The sequence below is a fragment of the Pleurodeles waltl genome, chromosome 5 (genome assembly GCF_031143425.1).
Source record: "Pleurodeles waltl isolate 20211129_DDA chromosome 5, aPleWal1.hap1.20221129, whole genome shotgun sequence".
NCBI lineage: Eukaryota > Metazoa > Chordata > Amphibia > Caudata > Salamandridae > Pleurodeles > Pleurodeles waltl.
Genome location: NC_090444.1, coordinates 100,968,195 through 100,984,291, shown reverse-complemented (window position 1 = coordinate 100,984,291; position 16,097 = coordinate 100,968,195).

Sequence of the window (16,097 nt, the reverse complement as noted above, 5' to 3'; positions counted from 1 at the left end):
CGCAACAGCCCCTGCCTTCATCTTTCAACAAACAATCTTTCCCATGCCAGAGTAGCTTTCATATCATTATTAATGCAAGTCTGGTTGTCAAACAACAGTAATAAAACATCCACAAGAGTAATCGAATCATATCCTTTGAATGAAACATGTTTCCAATAATAGCCTTGCGCTGACGGGAGTTCTGTTCTATTGTAAAAATGAGGCAGGTTGGCAACATATCACAGTGTTATTAAACCATTGTTCTACCACATCAATCACATGCAAAGGTCTCCTGTTGGCACCTGATGTATTTTTCATGAAAAGTTGCTCTTTTTTTTTTCAAAGAGGCTTCTATTTTTAACTTGTAATTCGGATTTGTTTTTCTCACAAGGAAAGTTAGTGCCGACCTACTTTTCTTCTCCAAGTATGTTTCTAACGTGGTTTGTTTCTTTTTTAAATTTCTGATAGTTTTATACTACAATAAAGACAGCTTTCAGTGAGTGCGCGCGCAGTGGGAGTCAAGGGTGCCATGCCCCCATGCGGCTTGTTGTTTCCCCTGGAAGTTCCGAGTGCTCCATGGGATAGGGTTGCTAGGGCAATGAATGCTTACATTGGAGATGCATTTAAGAATGAAATGCTAACAGTGCATTGGTCAAGTCTCTTAATTTTTATACATGAAAATATCACATTTCAAAATATAAATGGACTGCAGTTCATTCTGTTTGAATGTTTTCTCTTGCTGTGACTTTAATGTGTCATCAACTCAGTGCTAACATGTGCTGGGCCCGGGTACGGTCAAGAGTCTTGCAGGTGAGGGCCTCAGGGTCATGGAGAAGGATGGACAGGTCCAGTGCTCCTGGGGCCAGGGCTGATTCTGGTGATGGGTGTTTGGTTTACTACAAAGGTGCTCACCATCATTGTCTCAAGGGCCAGAAGGTACGGTACGGGATGTGACTGAGAGCCGCATTGGTACAAGTGGTGCTGGGGAGGTAACAGAAAATAATATGCATGGGTAATGCGATTCACAAAGAAAGGTCTGAAGGTTTATTTTCCACCACCTTTCTCTAAATGAAGCCCCTGTTTGTTTTAAGGGATATAGGGCCAGATGTATAAAGCCCTTTTGCATTTTTTAGCAGTTTGAATCTGTATTTCAAGGTGCTTTTTAGGTCAAGAGCAAGCACTTTGACCTGTTGTAAGTTTTGTGGGCTTTTACCCACGCCCACCGCACGCCCATCACTTTCACTCGTTCATGGACTTGCCTTACAAATATCCTTTGTTATCATTGGTAAACGCTTTAGGTTTGTCCCTCCTTGGGGAGGTTTTGTTACTGCCTTGCAGACTGACCCTGTTACATGGATAATTGCACGATTGATGATATGTTTGACTGTGAGCAAACTTCTTTTTCCTTTTGTGCCTCTCCTTCGCGCTCATGCTCATTGCGCCCATGGTGCTTTGAGTCAGCTCGCTTTTGTCAACTAATGTTTCACTTTTCGTTTTCAATTTATGTCACAAAGTCCAGTTAGGAATTTACAACGCCAATAGCTCTAAGTAGAGCAAATGTGAGCACTTTTGCATCCCAAATGCTTGTTTTTAATTGCAATAGAGCACATACATGCCCCTTAGGCATATCTGTGTTCTACAGGCGCACCCCTTTTGCCCTTTGCCATTCCTGGTTTTGCATTTACTAAAGAGCAATTTCTTAATAAGAAATCGCTACTTAAGAAATGCAAAACCGGCCCATTGACACAAATGCAATGGGATTCGTTATTTGCGATTACCTATTCCCTATTAGGAAATCAGTAACAATGTATATAGCATTTTGCATTCCCTAAACAGAGATTTTTATGAAGTCGCTATTTAGGAAATGCAAAATAGCATTTTAGTACACCTGGCCCATAGATCTGACCAGAATGAGTTTATCAAGTGTGATATCTTCTTTTCACTCACTTTATCACCTCCTGTAAGCTTGGGGCTTATGTTCACTATCTTTAATGTGTACAGATCTAGCGCCTTGGTTTTCCAAATTCAATTTCAATAGTATTGGAGCACTAAACAAGCAGTGTACATCACAGATGCTGCAAAGTGAGCATCTTTTACAAAGGAAAGGAATCCAAGGGAAGGGCTCACAGTCTCCTATTGTCTCCTAGAATAGGCTCTATAAAGCTATTAGGTGCTATAAAAAATCAAGAATTTACTGAGGTGGGCATTCCCACTGCTAGATGTGGTCCAGTGTTTACGTTCTATATCGCTTTATGGATCTTAACATCTAATTCTAGCTCTAACACTTTGGAAAACATAGGTTAGAGTAAAGAATGCATTAAAAATGTGGACGTGTTCCCCATTTCCCTGTGGAGGGATCTCCTGGGCTCGCCATCACCTACCCTGGTTATGGAGTAGTAAGCAAGCTGGGAACTATGGAACCAGAAGTGATGTTTCTTAATTCCGTCTTCCCCATGTGATCAAATTGTGTTCTCCTCACTTTAACTTATTCCCCTGGTCCTATTTTTGCAAAGATTGGAACTTTCTTAAAATCAGACTAATGGTTCGTGGTATGTGGACGATAAGAAAACTTTCTTATCCCAGGGGAGAAAGAACCGAGTTTCAGAGCCTACTATGTAAATTATGCCATTGGCTGACAGTTTCAGACCTGGAAATAGCCAGTCCTGCACTACATTGTTGGTTTTCTTTCTTGAACAATTAGATTGACCTTTGACTCCTCATTTGGAGTAAACATGAGAACTCTGAAGTAAACTCTTCTGTGGAATTCACCACCATTGCCATTTTCCAGGGAAAGACCTACAGCACACTTCTAGTCCAACCATATTTTCATGGATCAATAAGAGATAGTTGGCAAGTGATGACCCCTGGGTCATCACTATCCCTGATTTAATGAAACACTGTGACACACTACTTAGCTGGCAAGATGGCTCAGCGAATTGATTGCTCATTAATGGCTGGGTCCTCAAAGCATCTCTCTGCATAGCTTGTCCACACTCCGGGTGCTGCATGGCAGGGCCCTGCGAGGCTTCAAATCCTCCCCCCTGGGTTCACATTCTCCTCATTGTCAGCAGGCATATAGGTGAACTGTAGTAAAGTGATTCTATCCACCGGGGACACACACAAAGAGATGCAGGGCCGCACTTTGAGTATCCCTGGTTTACTGGCGTCACTACTTCAAGGCGAAGGGAATCAAAACCCAGGCAATAGCATGAATTCAAGCGCTAATACACCCAGTAACAGCGCTGACTCCAGATGTGTGATGAGGGTTCTGGGAGGGGGAGGAGCAGTTGTGTGACTGGACATCTGAGATGGTGTGGGTGTGGGGGGGTCTGAGGCAGTGCTTAATTTGTAAACAAAATAGGTACCAGGGTCCTCGTCAGTAGGACATTACAGCTTGCACCATCCACTGCCCCAGCCAGCGTTGCCAATGACAGTAGAGGCACAACTACTAACTATCACACTCATACAAGTGCGATAATTCAGGCTATTCCAGGCCCCCAAGGCTATAAGAATGGCTTGGGTGCAGGAATTAGTCATTGTTAAAATACATTGAATTAAAAAACAGCTATTGTTGTGCTCATACCTAAATTAGGCAGACAGCACCACTATGTGGCAGACTGTCATAAGCGCCTGTGCTGACAATTAAGTGCTGTTGCCGAGCACCGGAAACTACTGGCTCAAATTAAGCACTGCCTGAGGCTACTCTGAAGCTTGCTTCATAGCTAATTAGAAGGTGATGGAATGTGGACACCCAGTGTAACCCCATAAATTCTACTCTGAGGCAGAAGAGAGCCAGCATGTATCATCTGGTTAGGGTTGCAACCTTGCCAGTCCTTTACAGGCGTAGCTGATACTTTCAAGACCCATTAGAATATTGGGAAAATAAATAATGCCAGTATTTTACCCCATTTTCAATATAAACATAAAATTTCAAATGCAAATCGAAAATACTTAAAAAGTATTTTAAAGTTGTGTAAACTAACGTTAAATTACCATAACATTTAACATAGACAGAACCGTCATGTTAAAAAGGAATGCAGGGGATTTCACAGACATTTTTATTCCGATATCACCTCCTGGCCTATTTATAGTTTCAAAATATATTCAGCCAATATTTTTTCTGAGAAAAGTGGCAGTTCTACTTTACTTCTGATAGGTGGGCTAAAAAATGGATCAGCTAAACCCTTCGACTCCCCTGGAAATAAGACTATGCATCAGTGCCAAGAGAATGAGCAGGATGCATAAAATAGGGTGCGGTTAAGTGCAACAAGCATGTCACCAACTCAAATCTCAACATGGCCTACGAGGCCTCTCATCCTTCTGAAAACAAAACTTTTAGATCCATTACTTAGAGTACCTTTATTTAGCGCTGAACTGGAGGTTTTCTACGGCACCACAAAAGTCACTACACAGGCCCTTTATAGCACTTTACCTTACTTAAAATGTGCATGGCAAAATGTGTTGGTTAGGAATGGACGAAAAAGGATGGTGAGTCTATGAAACAAGCAGGGAGGAGGGGCATGAGAAATGCAAGGACCATGAAACAAGTAAGAAGTACCAATGGTGGAGAGGAGCCGGGAGGGGGGCAGTGATGAGGGTAGAGAAATATGGGAGATGATAGGGGACGGCAAAATAAACAAGCATTTGCAATGCAACGGGTCTTGCATTACGTCGAGTTAAAGCTATTAGCTTTGTAAACTCCTAACCGGACTTTTCTTGCCACATTAAAAGAAAAAAAAAACAAGTGTGATTGCACTGCTAAATAAAGAGAAAAAGTAGTCCAGAAACCATACGGAAAACATGGAGCTTCGTATGTTTCCAGTAGTTTACCGGTGCTCTCGAGGAGGGCTAAACACTGGAAAAAGCATGACGTATGCTTGCCTTTCACAAATGAAAACAAGCGGATTTTAAAGGGCAAGCCCACGATCCAATGAAAGTGAGTGACGTAACATGGGCGTGGTTAAAATCCCCCTAAAGAAAGATTAAAAGAGGGAAAGAGCGCTTTGCGCTCGCCCCTCAAAAGGTCAAAATATGTTTCACATATTTTACATGGTCCTGATTTTATACATTTTTTAACCTTTTGAGTGAAGCAAAATGAAGGCAGCAGTGAGCATGCTTTCATCACTGTAACTACGTGTGGGTGTATTGTAATGGGAGAAAACTAGGCGCTCTGGGTAGCGAGGTGAATATCAACGAAGAATGTCGAATCTCGAAATGGTGCACTCTTGAAAGACCACACCCAAAAGGTCTTGATAGATGCTAAAAGCACTAATGCAAATATAAAGTACAAGAGGCACTCATTATAACATGAAAAATAATAGTACTCATAAGTCAGTATACATAGGTAATGTTTTGTCATATATTTCTGAAAATTAATAGGATTATTTCCAACATAATTCCCAATTACAGTATCACTGTCCGAATCCAAATAGTAGAATTAATTGATCTGTTGTTCCAAGATTGCTATGATCCAAAGTCCAAGTCCAGATTTCTCTAATCAAAGTTCAATCATATTCTTCAAAAGATGATATAGCTTATTATTTAAACTTTAGCAGCCGCATCCAAATTGATAGCCAGTCCAGATTTTCTCAAATCAAGGTTCAATCATATTCTTCAAAGGATGATATATCTTATTATTTAAATTTTAGCAGCCGCATCCAAATTGATAGCCATTGATAGCCAACACGTGTTTCGTCTGGGAGTTTCCCAATTACTTCATCAGGTACAGACAGAAACAAGGTGTGGCAATGGGCTCGAGATTCTCCCCCTCTTACGCAAACCTATTTAATGGTTGGTTTGAGGAGAGGAGGGTCTGGGGCCCAGAGGCCGCCAAGTGGCACTCGGACATATTGTACTGGGGTCGTTATATCGACGATTGTCTTATGATTTGGACAGGAGGTGTGGGACAACTTACTGAATTTTGCAAATACCTTAATGCAAATGATATGAATGTTCAATTTACTTACCAGCACAGCAATACTAGCATTGACTTTTTGGATGTACAACTATATATTGAACACAATAGTATTCAAAGCAGGTTGTATAGGAAGTCCACTGCCTGTAATTCTATCTTACATGCAGCAAGTGCCCACCCCTACCATCAGATTTCTGCGATACCATATGGTGAAATGGTCAGAGCTAGGCGCAATTGTAGTAAGGACGAAGAGTTTGAGACATGCATTGAAGATATGTGTAAGCGCTTTGAACAAAGGGGATACCACAAGCAGCTTATTAGTAAATCAAAACAGAGAGTTAAAAAAATCCAAAGGGAATATACATTGAAGCCTAGGGTACATGACAACCAAATAGAGCAAGGAAAAGTTAGATTAATAACAGACTACACACAGAATTCAAAAACATTACGTAAGCTTGTATTTAGACATTGGCATATTCTGTTGCAGGACGAATCCTTAAAGGGTATTGTCGGTGCTAAACCGGAAATTACATTTCGTAGAGGCAAAAGCTTGAGAGGCATCTTAAGTCCGAGTTATCCCCTAGATCTCAATAAGGGGAACTGGCTGTCCAGCCACACAATAGACTTTCGGAACTGTGGGCATTGTGGATTATGTAAATGGGCAAGCCGTAAAAGGATAGAATTTAGTGATAATTTGGGAAAGACATTTAGGATCACAACACATATTAACTGTGGTACCCCGTTTGTGATATATATGGTGCTTTGTAAATGTAACCGGTACTATGTGGGGAGTACAATTCGTCCACTAAGGGCTAGGATAGGTGAGCATGCCAGGGCACTTGCACGTGAGGATTGTAGATATCCTTTAGTAGCACATATAATATCATGTGAAGTTCAAGGACCTTATAAATCGTTTGAGTTTTTTGGTATTGAGCATGTAGGAATTGATCCTAGAGGAGGTAATAGAGAGTTGATACTAAGGAGGAAAGAGGCCATGTGGATATTACGATTGAAGGCAGTTGAGACAGGTTTAAATACGGATAGGGAACTTGAATACTTTCTTGGTGACTAGGGAAAACATATTTTATATCTTAACAGTTTTCAGCAGTGGTAACTTATCTCAATATTGTCAATATGATATTTGACTAAATTTTGTCATTAATATAAGTTCATATAAATCTTGTAAACTGACATCATTTGGGCATATTGAGATTCTGGTCTAATGTGAAATGTAATTCACCTTAACTAATGTATCTACTGTTCAATGATAGTACGTACTGGCGATGAAATTTGATTTTCTGTGAAAGTAGTGTACATCCAATTTTGTGATCCATGCTTTGTATTTGGTAGGATTATTAACTAAATGATGCAATGTAACAACCTTTGCAACTAATTACATTATGAAGTTTAGATATATAATCTCTGGGGATATATTATTCAAATATTACTAATATATTGACTGCACTTTCCTTATATATTACTGATTTTCTTTAAAACTATTTACTAATCTTCACTGGAGATCGTTTGTTGTTTTACACTCATTGCTAATAACACATAAAATTCTAATTTCGGTTGGTATTTGAATTTTATTTACGACATCTCATTTTAATATGAGCACTCCTATTAGGGTATATATTACAATGCTCTCTCCAGGTCTTTATTTAATAGTTTACTATTGGAGATATAATCATTTGAAGATAGTCGGTATATAAGGTAGTTCCTCTCTTTTTTTGACCATTGTTATAGGTCTTTGTGAGATTCCCTCCAAGATGGCCGCCAGTATTGTAGTCCTTTCTTTATGGTTACTTTTTACATTCCTGTCTGGAAGATGTGATTCACTCTAAAGATGGCCGCCATAACTCTTGGTCCTTCTTTTATTTTTATTTCAGTTTTGATACTTTATCCCTCCAAGATGGCTGCCAATATTGTAGTCCTTTCTTTATGGTTACTTTTTACATTTCTGTTTGGAAGATGTGATTCACTCTAAAGATGGCCGCCATAACTCTTGGTCCTTCTTTTATTTTTATTTGTCTGTGGTCTCATATAAGGGACCCAGACATGAACACTCGAGTTTTGATACTTCATCGATACACACGCGTACTCGCGCTTCACGTTTTGACTCATTGGAAGGTGGATTGATATAACTGATATCAGGTAAGCTACATGCTTTAGGTATAAGTTTATTCAAGATTTCAGGATAGGACATAGTAGTAATGCTTTTTTTTTTTTTTTTTTTTTAAAAGGGACTTAGGAGAGAGATATGATTACGATATACTTATATACTTGGCCTATTTTATTTATATTGGAGGAATTTATTTAATAGGGCAAGTTAATTTTGATAAGAACTCTGATTAGATAAAGATGGGATTTTAGGGTTCACTATGGTTCTGATTTGTTTCTTGATATTGGTTTGGTTGGACTTGTTTGATAGTTATATTTCATTTTTTTTACATAGCAGATAAGTTGCTTAACAGAATTATTCTGGGATTCGCTTGTAAGGAATACTTATGATATAGGACGCATCTACATGTATGTTTAGGTAAGAGCATGGCTCATTTGCACGTGTTTTTTAGTAGCAAGGGACATCACTAGGGTACGGGGTCAGTTCATGTTCAGTAAATAAGAGCGATTTAAGTAAGTTTCATTTTTTTGATACTTATTCACTAATTCTTATATCCTAACACCATGTTCACCTTTCACTCAAGAATGGGTGACATAGTATCTAATAATAATATATGATGTTTGATACCTAAGGGTATGATATTCTCACATTTTGGGAGTTAAGGTGCACTGAGAACTAACATATGTCTGCATCCCACCATTGTGTTCACATTTTATTCCACAACTTTTCCATTAATTTTTATATTCCTTTCATATATTTTCTTCACCCCTATTTTACATTTTCTCATATATTTTTTCATGTCCATACACTGGTGGAGGTCTCTCCTTTTTAATTAGGAAATATGGATACACATATAATAATAGGGACCTATATCATTTACAGCCCTGATGAAGTCATTGGGAAACTCCCGGACGAAACACGTGTTGGCTATCAATGGCTATCAATTTGGATGCGGCTGCTAAAATTTAAATAATAAGCTATATCATCCTTTGAAGAATATGATTGAACCTTGATTTGAGAAAATCTGGACTGGCTATCAATTTGGATGCGGCTGCTAAAGTTTAAATAATAAGCTATATCATCTTTTGAAGAATATGATTGAACTTTGATTAGAGAAATCTGGACTTGGACTTTGGATCATAGCAATCTTGGAACAACAGATCAATTAATTCCACTATTTGGATTTGGACAGTGATACCGTAATTGGGGATTATGTTGGAAATAATCCTATTAATTTTCAGAAATATATGACAAAACATTACCTATGTATACTGACTTATGAGTACTATTATTTTTCATGTTATAATGAGTGCCTCTTGTACTTTATATTTGCTTTCATCACTGACTCAATGTGACATCCAGCAAGTGCTGGAATCAGGTGTTTGGAGTGAATGTGACAGTATTCTCTCTCGATCCATGTTCCTCACGCTCATTCCCTGTTGCACTCCTATTCCGTGTCACTATCGCAATCCCTGTCACACTCCCACTCCTGACCATCATTCCTATCCCTCTCACACTCCTATGCTGCCATCACACTACCACACTCCCAACACTCCACCAATGCGTGACACATTTTCCATCCGTGGGACATTCTCCAGTCCTTTTCAGTCCTTTCCACACTCCCAATGTCCACACCTTCTCATTTTTTCTAACCCTGTGACCACCCAGTCCTGGCTTCTCTCCCAGTCCCCGCCACCCTAGGAGTCCCTGTTACACTTTCCATCCCTAAGGAAATGCAAACTAATTTTTCTCAGTTGACAATGATTTGACATAATGTTTGATCTTGACATGTAGAATGTGTTTTTTATTATCAATGGATCACAATTTTGCCAACAATTTTCAAACCTTCCCTGAAAATAAACATAACACATATAATTTCTTTAAAAATATATTTATAATTTTAGAATTCGTTATTAAAATGCCAAAAGTGTTAGTAGAACCACAACTGACAGACATTTGATGTTTACATAAAAAACTGTACAATATTGTCTGTTTTTGTTGTCATCCATGAATTCGGATGATCTTGAAGAGGTGCAGGAGCACCGGAAAGCATCCCCTCAAAGTGTTGCATTGGAACTACCCCTAGAGTTAGGGGCAGATTTAAGGAAAGTGGTGCTGCACCCAGAGCAGGAACAAACTAGGTTGATTCCAAGGCGGGACCTGAAATGGTTACGCAGTGCGGACTTGCCGACCGCGCGCTCCCCCTACTTTGATAGCTATGCTCCTCAGTCCTCGGTTATTTGGCCGACGAGTCATTGATGCACCTCCATAGTTTGCAAAAATACTTTACCTGCTAAATCAAAAGCAGCATTTCGAGCACCCCAAAATCTTCAAACTGCTTTCTGCTGACAACGGACAAGAACCCAGACAGGGGTCCAGAGGTGCAAGCATTGGCAGCGCCAATGATGGGGGCAAACACTTTCTACTTGTGAGTAAGCAAAACACTAAGGCCCGTATTGAAATTGTATTTTGTGAGCTTGCGCCGTTTTTGCGTCAAAAATGGGCGCAAATGCGGCACTAAAAAAGTATAAATATCGGCCTAAGAGCAACATCTGTCGGAATGCAATGGGTGAACTGGTGCAGACATGCTGCAGTGTGCCCATCTTCCCTTCAGGGTTTGGCAATCTAATCAATACATTTTCAAGATTAAACATCGTTAGATACCCACGGAAGGACTACATTATGATCAGGATGTTTACCATAAAACCTTCTGCAAAGTTTGGAAATAGGTATGAAGAATTTGGTCCTCAGATCATTATTAATTTATTTCCATGACATCTTTCTCATTTACATAGGCCTTATACAAGCAAAAGATAACTGACCCCCCTCTCCTACATATTCTGAAGAAGTATGCATTTCCACACGTAAATTGTCACATAAAGCAATTTAAGAGCGAACTTTTTCACTTTTACCCTTCGATGGAGCATTTTGTTCAGTTTTATTCTGGTCCCTTGGCCTCATTCTGTCTTTTCTTTCAAGTGAGGCATCTCAATCACCAAGTGTCTCGTTCCCCTATTTTAATTGTCTCAATTACCCCTGCCAGTCCTTTTTATTGCTCTGATTAACTTCAACTACTTCAGCTCCGGTGGTTTTGTTTTAAGTTTGTGGTGGACCGCCTTTCATCCGCGTGCATTAAAGACGCACACGTTTATCACAAATCTGAAATGTGAAATTCCAAATAACTACGTCGGCTCAGATTAGTGAATAAATCAATGTTACCTATGTAGGGTTTTTTCACTTTCTCGTGAATGTTCAGTTTAGCTCAGGTGCATACTGTTGGAACTGATTCACAGAGAAAGTTGTATATCTACATATGCGTGTTTACAGTAACTTTTGGTGTCGATTTTCGAATTTCGGCGACTCTCAAAGTGTACGCCTGGGAAATTCCAACTGGTTCAGTTTGCAGCAGGTTTAACTTTAGTTCAGTTCCCTTTTAGCAACCTATTTGTTATTTTTTAATTCTTCGGGAAAATATTTCTGCCCATGGTCTGTCCCTTTACCCTGCACACAGCTACATTTTGCGGATGTTCCCTTCCATTTCCCATTATAAAACAGATTTACGTCTGCCCTTGACCTGATTACATTTTCAATTGTTTGTACATTGGGAATGGGATGAGAACATGGTTGTGAATACCTGCAAAGTAAAAGTTTTTGGTTTGTTCACAAAATTTCCAGGAAACTTCTGGTTTCTTTGCCATTAATTGATTTTTAAGACTACTCAATTGTATTACATTTAATCATGTAAAATCTACACATGGTAGAATTTCCGTGTACTTGTTCATTTATATATATTTTTGAGTCTCCAAATGTAAAATAATATCTGCCTGAGAATCAAATGCAGGCACATAGGTGATCGAGTAAAGATAGAGGGGCCAGCGACTGAATGTGATCAAGTGCCATTGACACAGGAGATGTAGTCAATTATTTAGTGCTGTTCCTCATGTCAGAGAAGGCATCAATATGTTATGTTAACCAAAGAACTAATAGTTTGAATGTAGGAAGGTGCATTGAGAAGCCAATTTTAAACACCCTGTGGTATCGCTTACAAATCTAATGTTTGAGAAATTTAATTAATATTATGTTATAATTTAGACCTTACTAATAGAATGTATTGAAGCAATATTAAATTACAAAAGATTCATGATTTAAATATGTGTCCAGATATAGAGAAATGCAGTTCTGTGCTATACTGATTGAAATGTTTTAAAAGAGTCTTTTCCTTTAAAGTGAATGAAACATGAATATTAATGAAGCATTATGAAAGTCAAATTCATATGTTTGCATATTAAAATGCGTTTAGCAGAATCTATTAATAAAATACATTGCTTTAACTCACTTGCATTAGCTTAAGTGAGGCCTTCTAGGTTGATATGTCGTCACTGTGCAGGGAATGTTGGTTTGTTTTCATAACTTAAACTTTCAGACTTCTTTCCCATGAGAAGACTCCCCTTTGGTAATTGACCCCTATTTTTTTTTTTTCTGTTTAATCTTTTTATTGAAAATTAAGGGATGATACCGAATAATACAGAATACATTATGGGGCGTCGCCCATATGTTATTTGACAAAGGCTGATTGCTCGGTTAGCGTACACATGAGTTTAACAGAAAGATAATATGAAAATTGGGATGTGAAGTCAGGAATAGAGAAGGGATAGGTGGGAGGGGAGGGGTGGAGGGGAGTATTGGGGAGGGGGATGGGTGGGGGATAGAAGTGGGGAAGAGGGAGAAGAACAGAAAGAGGGGGGGAGGGGGAGGATTTGGTCAACGTACCAGGATGGCTCGAAGAGTATATTGATGATTTCCTTTATTGTAGAAACTATCATGTGGGATTTTGTATGGATATGTATGTATTTACTTTTGAAGTGAAGTGAGGTACAGGATCCAGGATGTAAAGGGTGGGGTGGTGGTGCGGGGGTGGAGGGGAGCCTGTTTGGGTGTCCTTTAACAGTTTGAAACTCTTGGGGGCGGGTCTTGTAGTTCTGCACTGGCCGATCTAATATTAGTTGGATAGAGAGGGGGGGGGTGGAGGGGGAGAGGGGGTAGGCATTACAGCCTGGGAAAGGAAGATAGGGGGGCGGGGTTGTTGATTAAAGTTTTAAGCATTGTAGGGTTGGGGGATTCCGTCCGGGGTGGGTGATCCAGGAGTCGGGGATAGAGGGAGATGAAGAGGTTGACATGGGAAATAAGAGTGGAGATGAGTTAAAGCGAAAAAGCGTAGCCTGCGATATGAGATATAAGAAGAAGGGGAGAGAAGGAGGAAAAGGAGAGAGGGGGGAGGAGAACCTAGTTGGCATCTTTCGACTATCCACCAGCTGATATGAGGCGGGGATAGTGTAAGTGGAAAAGGTACTAAGTGTGGGGTGTAGGGGAGGGTTGTCAATTACGGTCCTGTCAGAAAGGGGCTCCAGACTTCTGTGAACAGGGCCGCCTGATCTTGTAAGTTGTAGATTACCCGTTCATGAGTGGCAGTTTGTATCATAGCAGTAATCCATTCTGTCAGTGTAGGGGCGGCGCTGGATCTCCAGTGCCGGAGTATGCAAATTTTGGCTGTGGCAATTGCTGTTTGTAGCAATCTCTGTCGTGATCGTGGCGGTGGGTGTGGGCGCATATCGTGGAGAAAGATGAATGACGGCGGGATCAGGCGTGGTATCTGAAGAGAGTCCGCCAGGGTGTGACCCCCAGCGTCCCATAGAGGTTGTATCGATGGGCAGCGGCACAGGATGTGTAGTAGGTCAAAAGTGAGAATCTGCACATCGCCAGCAATTTGCATGTGGTAATAGAACCGCCCTGAAGAGCCTCTTGGGGGACCAATACCAGTCCTGGAGGACTTTAAATAGGGAAAACTTCAGTCAGACCTCGCATGTGCCTCTATCGAGTGCCTCCAGGATGTCCGACCAGTCCTCCTCAGTATATGTCGTCCCGAGCCGGTCTTGCCACTTGGGGCGTAAACTTTCAAGAAGGGGTTGCAAGTAAAGGTGATTAACGAGCACTCCATATAAACCTGCCATCACGCCTTTGTGGTGACCCCATGTCTGTAGGTAGGTGATAATTGGCTAGGCCTTGACTTCCCACAAAAGGATTCCCAGTACTTTAGGTAGACAATGCTTAAGCTGTAGGTATTGCCATTCTTGGTTATTATGTATATTGAACTCTTCCCTTAAGTTGTCGAAGGGTTGGAGCCGATCGTTGTCTATGATTTGGGCTATACAGCTGATGCCATCATTATTCCATTGGGGCCGTTTTAGGGTACTTCACCCTATTTTAATGCTTTTCTTACACTCTATGGGAGCTTCGGTGTGTAAAAAGGGGTGTATTCCTAGGAGGCGATGAGCCGTGACCCCTATTGTTTTAGACATAGAGAGAAATATAATAGTGTCCTTGAGTGTGGAACCTCCTGAACCATGGACTGATTATATGTACAATTGTTTCAATCCTGTGTGGAGGTGAATGGATGGATAAGACTCACAAGACAGACCTCGAAAGATATGTTGATGTTTCAACCAGGAGTCAAGTGATCGATTGCTATTGGATGTTGCCCCTTGAAAATAATGTGGACTGTCTCTCAGAGGGAATCAGAATGCCGTATGAACTTTAATATGTCTTTGAGCAGTTGGACTTTGGTAATTCCACCAAATTTCTAGATGCCCATCAACCAGAACTCTTGCTGATGAACAACCCTGAAAGCTGAGCCCCTTGGAGAGGTAGCTTCCTGATTTGCCCCTCTGAGACTCAGAGATTTTTTCCCTAACCCCTTCAGAAGACTCTTGACCGAGCTTCTGATATGCCTGAGATTGCCTTTTTCCAAATTCTTTTTGCCCTTTTTAGGCCGAGGCTGCATGCAGCGTGCATGTGCTGTCGCTATGGCGGCTATCTGTTGTATCTAACAAAAATAAATCTCTCCAAAGAGAGGCTTTTAGTCTGCCCATTACTTACATTCATTGGCACCATTATCACTCTTCTTTGCTCCCTTCTAATGCAGCAGCCCTTGCGATGCTGTCACTTCCTTGTCTTCGTGTGGAGCATGGCTCAAGTACAGATTAATATAACCTAATTAGTCTCTCTCTCTGCACTGCGGTGGAGGTACTATTCCTTTTTTTCTCTGCATTTATAAGCACAAGCTTGACCCAACCAGAAGGTGTGGGGCACTTTAAATGAACATCAGTCACATTACACAAGCAAACATTTATTTTTAAATATTTAAGGCAGATGAAGTCATTTGCACAGAAACACAGGGTGTTTAGGCAGCACTGCAACTTCAACCTGGTTCCTCAGTTCCTGTCTGCCTACACTGCCCGTAGTGTCACATTGGCTTGTGTTATCTGATTCTGCCTTTGACATGACTTTATGTGGAGCACAGCCATTGTTCGGGTGCATTTACTGTACTTTAATGAAGAGTTTCTCAGGGAGCAGGGGAGTTTGCTTCAGTTATTGATTACATCATGTCTGACCTTCAGTTTTCCTTGGTGGTATGTTGATCCCTGACATGTCCTTTTCCATCCACATTTTAACATGTCTGTGAAAGCACTTGCATCCACTGTTGTCACAGTATTACACCTCCAACTCAACTGGTGGCATCATCAGCTTTGCCCTTGAGTGAGATTTTCGGTGCCGGTCATGGTGCCAGTAGCAGTGGAATGTTTGTTGTATTCCATCCAGCAGTGGGGGCAACTGGGTGATTTTGTGAAATTCCCAAAGCTCAGCTAAAAGAGGAAGTCCCTATTTTGTCTCCTCCCATCCGCTGCCATTCCTGTTTCTCTTCCTCTGTCTGCCCTGTATACATTTCATCTAGCCCCCCCACCCACCGCATCACTGCTCCAGCTAACCCCCATCCAACCCGTTACTGTTTCTTCTCCTCCCCACACCTTCTCCATCCATTTCTTTTCCCCTCAATTTACAAACAAACAAAAAAGTGCTATGACACCGCCAGGACTGGCTGCTTCATAGTGCCTTTTTTTACTGTCCTGCACACCACCAATTTACCTGCCATCCCATTCACCACCCTCAGCTGACTTCCCATTCACCATCCCCACCAGTCTGAGAAAGCTAATAGCTCACCCATAGGCGAGACCTATTCCCTTTGCC